Source organism: Rhagoletis pomonella, unplaced genomic scaffold (genome assembly GCF_013731165.1).
Source record: "Rhagoletis pomonella isolate Grant_MI unplaced genomic scaffold, Rhpom_1.0 Rhpom_scaffold_01819, whole genome shotgun sequence".
Taxonomy (NCBI): Eukaryota; Metazoa; Arthropoda; class Insecta; order Diptera; family Tephritidae; genus Rhagoletis; species Rhagoletis pomonella.
In genome coordinates this window covers 5,506-16,440 of record NW_023460373.1, presented here as the reverse complement: position 1 = coordinate 16,440, position 10,935 = coordinate 5,506, and the positions used below count along the sequence as shown (strand labels likewise).

Here is a 10,935-nt window from a genome sequence, read left to right as displayed (position 1 = left end):
ATTTCCGATTTGGAGGCAATTCAAATCACAAATAAATTTTATTTCTTATTTGCTCTACGAATCAAATCACAAATAAAATTGATTCCTTATTTCGTTGACCAAGCAAATCACAAATATATTTTAATTCTTATTTGCTTGACGAATCAAATCACAAATAAAACTTATCTTTTATTTGGATGACTAAGCAAATCACAAATAAAATGTATTTCTTATTTGGTTGACAAATCAAATTACAAATAAATTTTATTTGTTATTTGGTCAACAAACCAAATCACAAATTAAATATATTAGTTAATTAAAGGCGGATTTTAAATCAAAAATTATTTGAAATCACACAACCCTGGTTTGGAATTGACCTTTTATTTAACTTTTTTGTTTTAAATGCAACGGTACAAGTAGGTATGTTAAAAATACTGAGTGAAGTGCTTCGGTAGTTGGCTTCTAGTGAGTATAGTTTACTTATTGAAGGGAAGAAGATGGGCCGAAAATCAAGCGTTGAATTCCGCAGCTTTTTTCACTTGGATACGAGTAGTGATAAAAAAAGTTGGAGTGTGTAAAGTTTGTAAAAAAAATTATAATTATAATAGTGATTATCTGAGTGAATAAGAATAGTTCTACTTACTATTCCATGATTCAATAATATAAGGTTGGATCACCTGGCAGTTGTCTCGCTCCCGCATTCTGCCTTAGCCTGTGTTGCTTTCTTTTTTTATTTAAAGAAACTGCTACTAAAATACAAGGAGAAATACTGTCTTCGTATAAAAAGTTCAACAGGCAACACTGCCGATATTTTCATCGATTGTTTCGTGGAAACTGATTTTCTTATTGCGCAAATTCAAGTGGGTATGCCAAAAAAATAACAAATAATGGAACTATTTTGAATTAAAACAATAATTTACATATTTCTTTGCAGAGTATCGGAGTTATTCAAATTTTGTATTCAATAACCTACGTTTTACAGCAAGTGCAGCCGTTGCAAGTAAGTTTTGCATGCTAGGATCTCTGTGTGTCCGTCCACGTTTGGCTGGTGCAGTCCACTGTTAACTAGAGCTGCAGCGATTTATTTGGTGAAGTGCAGCCGTTGCATACTTACAAGTAAGTATACCACCCCATAAAAGTGAAAGTGCAAATATTAATAAAGATTTTTTCTTGTGCTGGTCAGAATCATTTGTGTGTCTGACCAAGTTCGCTGGTGAGGGTATTTTCACCACTGCAGCCTTTGGTTTGTGGAGAATTTGCATACTTACAAGTTAGTATACCACCCCATAAGAGTGAAAGTGCAAATATTAATAAAGATTTTTTCTTGTGCAGGTCAGGGTCATTTGTGTGTCTGTCCACCAAATATAATTCAATTTAAGATATTGAACATGTAATTTTTAAATGCAGCAAATATAATAATTTTTAAAAGATTAATTTATGTATATACATTAGGCCCATTCTTTTGCAACCGAGTTATGACGAAATACACGCAAAGCAACAACACAAACTCGGCTATTTATCCGAGTTCAGCCAGGTCGGTTAAAACATAAGCGACCTGAAGAGTAGTGTTGTTAAGTGAAAAAACTGCTCAATTGTGAATTGTTAATGGGAAAGTGGAGAGAGCAATGTTTGTTGTGGAAATACCTCGCATAATTACTAATTTCTATTTTTTTTGTGTCTACATCCCGTTGAACTAATCACATGTTTCTTGCCAGCTACCGGCAGAGTTGCTTGCATCCTTCTTTGCACGAAAAACTTGTGCACCTCACCGAAAAAGGCACTTAAGCGAATTTTCTTTACTACTTCAAGAAGGAAGGTATCCGATTCCCTACGGAACCAAATAATGGAGAAGCACTTATTACGTAGAATATAATGCAAGCGAAATTTTTTTCGAATGGTATCTTATTACCTATATAACTACATAAATTGATTGCCATTTTCGTTGTTCTGCGATATGAGCAAAATAAATAAATGCTTGTAAAATTAGGTAATTGCAGGGCCAGTGCAGTTAAACGTAATACTTTCTTTGATAATTCATACTAGTTGCACAATTTTTAAGGCAGATATCGCCAATGTGCAGGTATGTTATCGGAGCAGTTTCCTTATTATCATTATTGTTAAAAATAATGTCTCAGATGCGAATTTTGGGGTAGGTATCTTAAATGTGAACTTAAGCATAAAGGCAGCAAAGCAAAATATACTGTATTGTATCAATTGTATGTTTACTATTTGTATATTTCTTCATATCGCACACCGTCTTCAAAAGAGGCACAACTCAAAATAATACGTTTGTCAGAAAATGCGAAAAACTATTTCTTAGCACATGATAATCATATGGGCTAGGGCGACTTTACTATAGGTTTTTTTTAAACAAATTATACCAAGAATTTGATCCAGCTTTTGCTAAAAGGTAAATAAAAGCTCGGTGTACATTTTTAGGGTGATATCGCACACCTTTGAATAAAGGACTTGTTTGAGTTCCATTAAATTTGTTTTAAATATGTGTACTGGAATTTTAATGAAACCATGGTTTATTTTGAATATTTGGGAATATTTGTCGATCAGATTTCTCTTTGGTCGGAATTTTATGAGAATAAAATCCTCTCGTTCGTCATTTATTTCATTGTGGAATCTGCTTTATATATTTATCAGTGGAATCTGCTTTATATATTTAATTCAATTATTATATAAAAACGCATTTCAGCACTACCAGACTACTTTTCCTACTACCTTTTCACAAAAGGGGATAAAATGGTTACCCGCTTCCTCTTTCCTACTCAAATGCAACCTTACAAGGCAGTCGATTGACACAAATGTCAATATTTATCCAACCTTGTATTATTGAATCATGTTACTATTCTTTATAGTTTGTTTTATTCGTTGCATTTTCATCATATATTTTCTCTGCAGCATAATTAAATTTACTAACTCACCTTTTAAACAAAAAAAATTTCATAAATAACTGCGGTTGGCCTTTATTTTCGTTAGAGATTCCATTTCTCACCGTTATTAACCGTAAGCTCTCTCGCATAAATCGCTTTCAGAGTGATATATCACAAAAAGTAAAAAATAAATGGTTAATGATAGGAAAAGTTACAACGTGTTTAATGTGGACCAATTATTTTTGGTCTCTTGAATTTTTAGTTTAAAATTTCTTTTTCCCAAGAGGGTTTTTTGCACATTATCTTCTCTGTGCGAATTGATCGTGATAGATACGGATCTGAATAAGCTACTGGAACACGGCTGTTTGTCAAAAGCATCCGATTTCGAACTCGCGTAAATGTGCATTTGCTAGATGCGATAGCATGAACGCTCTTCGAAAAAATATGTTCGAAAGGGCTAAATTTTGCATTTTAAATGCAGCAAAAACGCTGCATTAGGCATTTTCAAACCTAAAAATTTCAAACCTAATTACACCTAATTTACAAGAAACTCACCACCAAAGGCGAATTCATATAAGGTAGTAGAGGCAGCACAAAAACTACACTAAAAAATTATACCCGCAATTGCAATAAGAACAAAGCATACTTAAATAAACACATCTTGACATCAGTACAAAAATCTAATTTCGCCTGTAACCCCACCTTGTAGTCTGGGAGCCAGTGACAGATTTTTGCGACCAATTTTAGTTTAGTTAGCTCATATTCATTTCAATGCATCGTATCATGCTCCTATAAAGCTTAGTAACGTTCCGCTGCTGCACCACGGGTGGGTTGGGCCTACAACAGCCTCCCACGCAAACAAAAAAAAAATATATATATATAAAATTTAATTATTTCAGTTTTGCTAGAAATGATATGAATGATAGAGTGTATAGTAAAGAGTAAGAAAACGATGTTCAGCTGTCTGTATGTTATACTTCAGCTGCTGAGGTGAATAAAAATAAAAAATAAAAAATAAAATTATGATTTTAGTTCGCACGAAAATTGGTCAGGTGATAGTTGATATGATACTTAAATCAAACATTAACCTGGCTGTATGTGGGTGGAAAAACGTTCAGCTGAGGCAGTGAAGGTGTAACGCAGAAAGCAGGTATATGAACTGAACTGAACGTCTTTCCGCCCGCATACAGTCAGATGAGCGGTTTTTTGGTTTAAAGTGATATGTGAACTATCATATAACCAATTTTCACCTGAACTGAAAGAATGTATCTAAAGTTACACGTATTTACTCATGATATAAAATATAAATTAATTCCCTAGATGGTCCAGGGGTCTTGATGCAAAGGCGGTCAAAACACAGTAAAATTTATGGCTAACAGAGCGTAATTTGCCAAATAACGTAAAAACGCTATAAATTTGTTAAATAACAAGTATAGTTTCAGGCGCTAGTAAGAGAAATACCGGAAATTAGCTCCAGCTTTAACATGGCCAAACTGTTAAATTTTAGGTACTTCTTACACAGGGAGCTATTGAAATAAAGAGATACGATAAAAGGCACTCAAAAGGCACATGCATGCATCTACTATCCCGCAGGCGAAAATATTTCAGTTAGTACGATGAGCTTCTTCTGAATATTGTTAAGACGACGCGGATAATGCTACATAGTCGGGTGACATGGGATATTAAAGGTAAACGGAAAACAATTGTCTATAATTAACATATCGAAGTGGTCAAAAGGATTAGCTTAGGTGAAAATGCTTCAGTTTAAGATAGAATTTACATTTAAAGAACTTTTCTATTTAAAGCAACAAGATAAAATCTTTATAGGAGCTGTTTGCTCATAGAGCGCTATTGCTATGCATATAACAGAGAGTAGGTGACGTCGATAACGATGTTTAAATGGAGTTTAGTGTTACCCAGAGATGGCGAAAATAACCCTTAGGGCTTAGGTCTGGTTATCACTACCTCCCAGTTAAACGTCGTTATAGACACTTTATCACCAGTTTGTGTTAACCGATATTGAACGGCCCTTAGTAAATTGTTATCGTTTGGCAGCGTTCTACGTAAAAATTTGTTATTCAAATAAGTTGGTGTTAAAGACATAAATCTGAAAAGTGTTCCAGCAACGTTACACAAATTTTAATTTCCTGTGCAATCGTCTTAAGAGCGCACATATGTACATACTAGGGCTCGTAAAATTATCCGACTATTCGACTAATCGGTTACCCGATTATTCGATTCGTAACCGTTCGCATGCTTATTAGTCGGTTAATGGTATTCGAATAGTCGCCCGCCTTCGATTATTCGAATAGTTGCTTTGCTTCGACTACTCGAGCATTGTAGCAAATCGAATTTCAGTAACCGAACTTTCATTGAAACTTCTTTGACAAATGAAAAATTTTTTTTTAAATATATACATGCACACATATGTATGTATATTCAGATACAAAAATGAGCGGACGCAAAAGGAGCAGGGTTTGGGATTTTTTCGAAAAATCAGAGGACGAAAAGGAAGTAACATGTTCCATATGTGGTGCAGTTTTGTGCTACAATCATCCACATCCTCACTGAACAAACATTTAACAAAAATCCATAACAAAAGCTCGCGAAAATGAGAGGTAGGTATTGCTTTAGCCATTGTCTCTAAAATATTTCGCAATAACATTTCAATAATTAGCGCACATTCTTGCAAAAAAAGTTTGCCTTAATTTTGCACATGCAATCTTATATATGTTCTACGAATGTAACAAGACTTTTCATATATGTATATGTATCTGTAAATGCAAAAAAAACTCGAACTTAAAATATTCGATTAACCGAAAATGAACGGTTAGCCGAATAATCTAAAGTGAACGGTTATCCGAATAGTCGACAGCTTTCGACTACTCGAATATTGCTAACCGATTAACAGTAGTCGACTTCAGTCAGATTCGAATAATTCGGTTAATCGATTAACCGAATTGCCCGAGCTCTAGTACATACCCTGTAGCAAATCAAACTGGTACAGAACATGCGCTGAGCTAGCCTGAAAAAGGACGGTACGGGTTCTTCATCTATCCCAACTCAGTGCTTTCAACTGTCTTTTTTAACATGGCGATGCCCTACGAAGTGACAATTGTCGCCCTCTGCAGAACTTTTGAACTTGTTCTGAGCTGACTCTGGCTTAGATGGTTCTGAGACAGTTCATATAACAACAATTCCTAGATAGTTCAAAAAGCGTCACCTCCGGGCTGGAAAAAATGTGGTTAGTTTTGAGCTGGATCTAAGAAGTATAGTGTAGAGCCTTTTCTTTAAATAAGCACGCATACAATTTTGTAAATAAAATATACAATTTGTTTTGCACTAATTTACTTTTTGAGGCAAACTGTGCTTTAAAATTAGGAACATAGAGTGTCAATTATTCCTTCATTTTCTAAAACCGTTATTCTTTAAAATAATTTATATTTGTTACGTATAATAGGTATTTCTGGAATACTTATAGTTAAAAATCTAAACTAAATCTTGTCAAAAAATGAGAAAAACGGTGATATATCGAATGCTTATTTGTGATAACTCAGCGTTAAATTGTATTAAATGTATTGAAATGTAATACATAGACTCCCCGGCATCTAATAAGAACATATAGAATTTTGAATATTCACAATGGTTTTCGTTTTTTAAATAAATTAAATTAAATAAATTAAATAAACTTAAAATTTTTTATTAAAGGATGGCTCATAAGTATTATAACATAAATAAATAAATTCACGTTTCTAACTGTGTTCGAAATTTAGAAGAATTCTAGAAACTGTTATAAAAACTTCAATATTTTAAATCAGAGTTTATAAGTATGCAGTTCTTAATCGCGCTGATTTTATTTAACTCTTTTTAAGCACGCTCTTGAAGGTATTCTCCTATTTAAATATTTTCGTTTAAGATACAAGATTACACTTTACTACACTAAAATTTGACGTGCTACAAAACAGAATACTCGAAATATTTATAAAAATAATCTGTGATTAAAAAGTTTAAAATTTGAAGACAGTTTTTAGAGTTCTATCAAGTTTGCAGCACAGTTAGGAATTTGAATTTAAATGGTTTATGGAGTATGACACATAGTACTTAAGTAAACACGAAAAACGTTTAAAATGAAAAACATTGAAAATTAAAAATAAAAAATCACTGAGATTGTTACAGCTTTCGTTTATTTTTTAACCGACTTCCAAAAAAGGAGGATGTTCTTATGCTGGAACCTAGTACTACATATTACCATGTTTCGGGTCCCGGCAAAGTCGATCAGCCTCAGTCCGTTATCGAACGTTTCGTCGTGGAGGCTGAATTTTCCGACAGTGGCGCCAAAGATCCCTTCCTTGCCCTCCTTGGCATTAAAATCGCCAAGCACGATTTTGACATCGTGTCGGGGGCAGCGCTCATATGTACGTACCAAACGCTCATAGAAGGGATCCTTGGACGCCTCATCCTTCTCTTCCGTCGGGGCTATGGTGGCCAGATAATATAATGATGACCAGATGGCCAGATGACATAATCAGTACTGTTGGGATCAAAAGTCAGAACAAAGCCACAAAAATCAGCTCATTTTTAAGCGTATTTTTTATTATTAACAATATAACAACCAAATAACAGCGCATTAATTTAACAAAAAATAACTAATAGACTTTTAAATGCATATAGCAGTATCAATATAAAAATTCATTATTTTAAAACAAGTCAAAGGTATTACGTATGTATGTACAGTTGTGCTCAGGAAAATAGTAGTAAAATGTATTGACAGGTTTTCAAAATTTTTTCCTTCTTACTTAATTTAAATTTTTTATAAAAATTTAGTTAATTCTATAACAAAAGACATGTGAGTTGAAGTCTCAAACTTTCTAGAAAATTTATAACAATCGAGAAAAAATAAATAAAAATTGTAGCCTATTCAGCAGCAGACGAGCTAGAGTCAGAATCTGTTTGCATATTTTAAGCTACAAATTTAAAACATATTTAGTTGGTGTGCTTATTAAATACAACATTCAGATTAAAATGTTGACTGTTGGAGCGACCAATGCGGAAACACGTCCACAGTATTTCATTGAATGTATTTATTGAAGTTGTATGCAGTCATATCTATGCGATATATACGCTAGCACCCTATGTATGTATTTATTGAGTTTGTATGCATTCATAACTATGCGTATTTACTTTTGAATTTGTACTAAAACATTTACATAACTTTTGCCATTGTATCTTTTGAATACCTTTGAATTTATATTTATCAAACGGCATACATTGCACTTGGAATTATATTTAGTGAACACTTTATGTAAGCATTATTGTACGTTATGATTAAGTAGTTGGCAACGCGGGAGCTTTCACTAGCAAGATCACTCGCTTTATACACATATTGTATGTATGTACATACTTTGCATTTGACAGATGAGTTTATATTTATCTTTTCATCAATCGTTTTTTGGTATCCACACAAAGTTGCAGTGCTCGTGCGCGAAATAGTTAAGCGAAATCTTAAATATCCGCATAATTTCTACCGTTTCTAAAAAGAAGTCGTAGTGCTCGTGCGTGAAAATCATAGACTCTCAGAACATATATTTAGTCCATCCGCATTTTGTAATTTAACCGTAAGTAAGCATATATTTCTCCTAGTGCTTCATATTCCCACGGTATTTACAACATCCACATTTACAAGTCTTGCATTAAAATATTAAAAAAAATAACCTAAAATTCATAAAAACCTTGTGTGCCATTTTCTCCGAATAAACCGGCATCCTCAGCCCGTTAAAGAATTTTTTGGAAATTCGTGCATATACATATATGTATACTTCCAAGTTTTCGAGTAAATACCCACTAGAACTTGAAGGGAGATCTCCCTATGTGAGGAATAAAAGAGTACTCCCCTTAACCTGATTTCTGAGCAATAAGATAGATTTGTCGGTTTTGTACTCCTGTATTACTCGTTGAGGAGTCAAATAAGAGATCTCCTAAGCGAGCGACGAAATAATGCTCCCTGAGGCATGATTTGGGAGCAGTAAACGAGATTTCTCGGTTTTGTACTCCTGTATTGCTCGCTTAGGAGCTTAATGAGAGATCTCCTAAGCGAGCAATTAAAGAATGCTCCCTGAGGCATGATTTGGGAGCAATAAGCGAGATTTGTCAGTTTTGTACTCCGTTATTACTCGCTTAGGAGCAAAAAGTGATGTCTCCTAAGCGAGAAATCCAAGAGTATTCTTTTTGGTTAATAGGAGAGCAATACGCACCTCGCTCAAAAGAAATTTGTGTTTTCGAAAAAATTTATCATACAAAAACAAAACAACAGAAAATATTTCTGATAGAAGCATAAGGAGGACACAATAATTTAATTTGGATAGCACACAGATTTTAATAAAAGTGCGTTGGTATGTACTTCAACTTTTGTTTAAATATATTAAGTATGTATTGTATTACTTATAAATGTACCGTTAAATACTTTACAGATTGCGCAAATTAGTGTCAGCATTTAAGTGTGACCCCCGGGCTTAAACATCGCATGGGTGACAAATATGTCAGATAAGCAAAGTCACCTTCACAATTTCCCCGCTTGGTGGATTCCTGAACAGGCAAGCATCCTTGACACCCAGGAAATCATATAGCAGTACATACTTATATGTGCATATAGGTGCATATGTTTCAAATCTTATCTTACCGTTTTGTTATTATTATGTTTTAATTTCATATAATTTCTCTGCAACACAATTCTGAAATTAAGCAATTATGTAAGACGTATCATTTATGTTTTATTTTTAAGATCTTGTAATATTGCACAAATGCACGTGATTAAAAAGTTAAATAAAAAATTTAATAAATATCAAAATCTATTTGGCTAATATAAAATGTTCGTTATCATTGCTCTGCTAATGGGAGCACTCCTTTATTGCTCGTTCGGGAGGAATGTGGGATGTTTTCTATGTGCACTCTCTTGTTGTCTTTTTGGGAGGTTTCTGGGAGGTAACTATGGGAGTACTCCCGTATAGCTCTATTAGGAGGTTTGTAGGATGATAATTCAGTGTGTGCTCCTCGATTGCTCGTTTAGGAGGTAAAAGGGATTACTCCCCCTCCTAGGACATCCAATGTTAAAGGGAGTATACAAAATTACATGCTTATACACAGAAGCATAGGGAGCAATGGGGAGTATTCGTATACTCCCAAGGGAGTACCCACCGAGCAATGGTACGATGCTCCCAAGTTCTACTGGGTAAGTTCCGAAAGCCAATATCCCGTACCTCGATAATACATACATATATGCATGTACATATGTACTGGTTTCTCTTCCCGCCTATTTGTACATATTTTCCCGCTCAAGCGTTTTACACATACAGTCCACACATATATATACAGATCTACTTACAAGCACATAGGCAATTTTCTATAACCCCTCCTCTTACATTCGGTTTTACCAAATCAAATATAATTTCTCATTGATATTTATGTATACAAACTGTTCAGCCCAATAGCTCTTCAAAGCCGCCTTTCTCTCATAACAAACCACCTTTTAAACCCCCTCACTCTCAAAACTTTCAAAACAGATTGATATCACAAATACAATCTCACGTGACATAGCAGCGAATAATGCACAAATGTTCGATGTGTAATACCTCCTCTCATTCGCTGTGGAACTGCTTCAAATTCCGAAAGTTGTCAATCTCTGATCGCAAGAAGTTCGTAAGAGAAAATAATATGTGCTTCAATTGTCTATCACAGTCACACTTGTTGAAAGATTGCCCTAGCACACAAACTTGTAGCCATTGTAGTGAACGGCACAACTCAGTGCTCCATGAACGAAGTGCTCACAACGAAGCTCTTCAGTCGAATGATGTCCACTCCCGAGAGCTCATCGGGAGTGTGAAAGAAGTGCGACCCAAGGTGTTTAAACCTTAGGCTAGCAAAGGCGGGGCACCAGAGCAGCAGATGTTGAGATGATTCCACCTCATCATCCTCCATGCAGCTGGTGGAGTAAGGGTTATCCGCAACGTTCAGCCTTACAGCATGGTTACCAATCACACAGTGACCAGTAAGCACTCCCACCAATAGTGAGAAATGCAGC

The 10,935-nt window shown here is 34.6% G+C and overlaps 1 long non-coding RNA gene across 1 annotated transcript; it reads left to right on the top strand.

Moving 5' to 3' along the window:
- The first annotated feature begins 790 nt into the window (after positions 1-790).
- LOC118752759 lies at positions 791-1,388 on the top strand. Its single transcript, XR_004994735.1, has 4 exons — positions 791-843; positions 914-1,095; positions 1,163-1,249; positions 1,312-1,388. It is a non-coding gene; the product is annotated as an uncharacterized LOC118752759 (long non-coding RNA).
- The last annotated feature ends 9,547 nt before the right edge of the window (positions 1,389-10,935 follow it).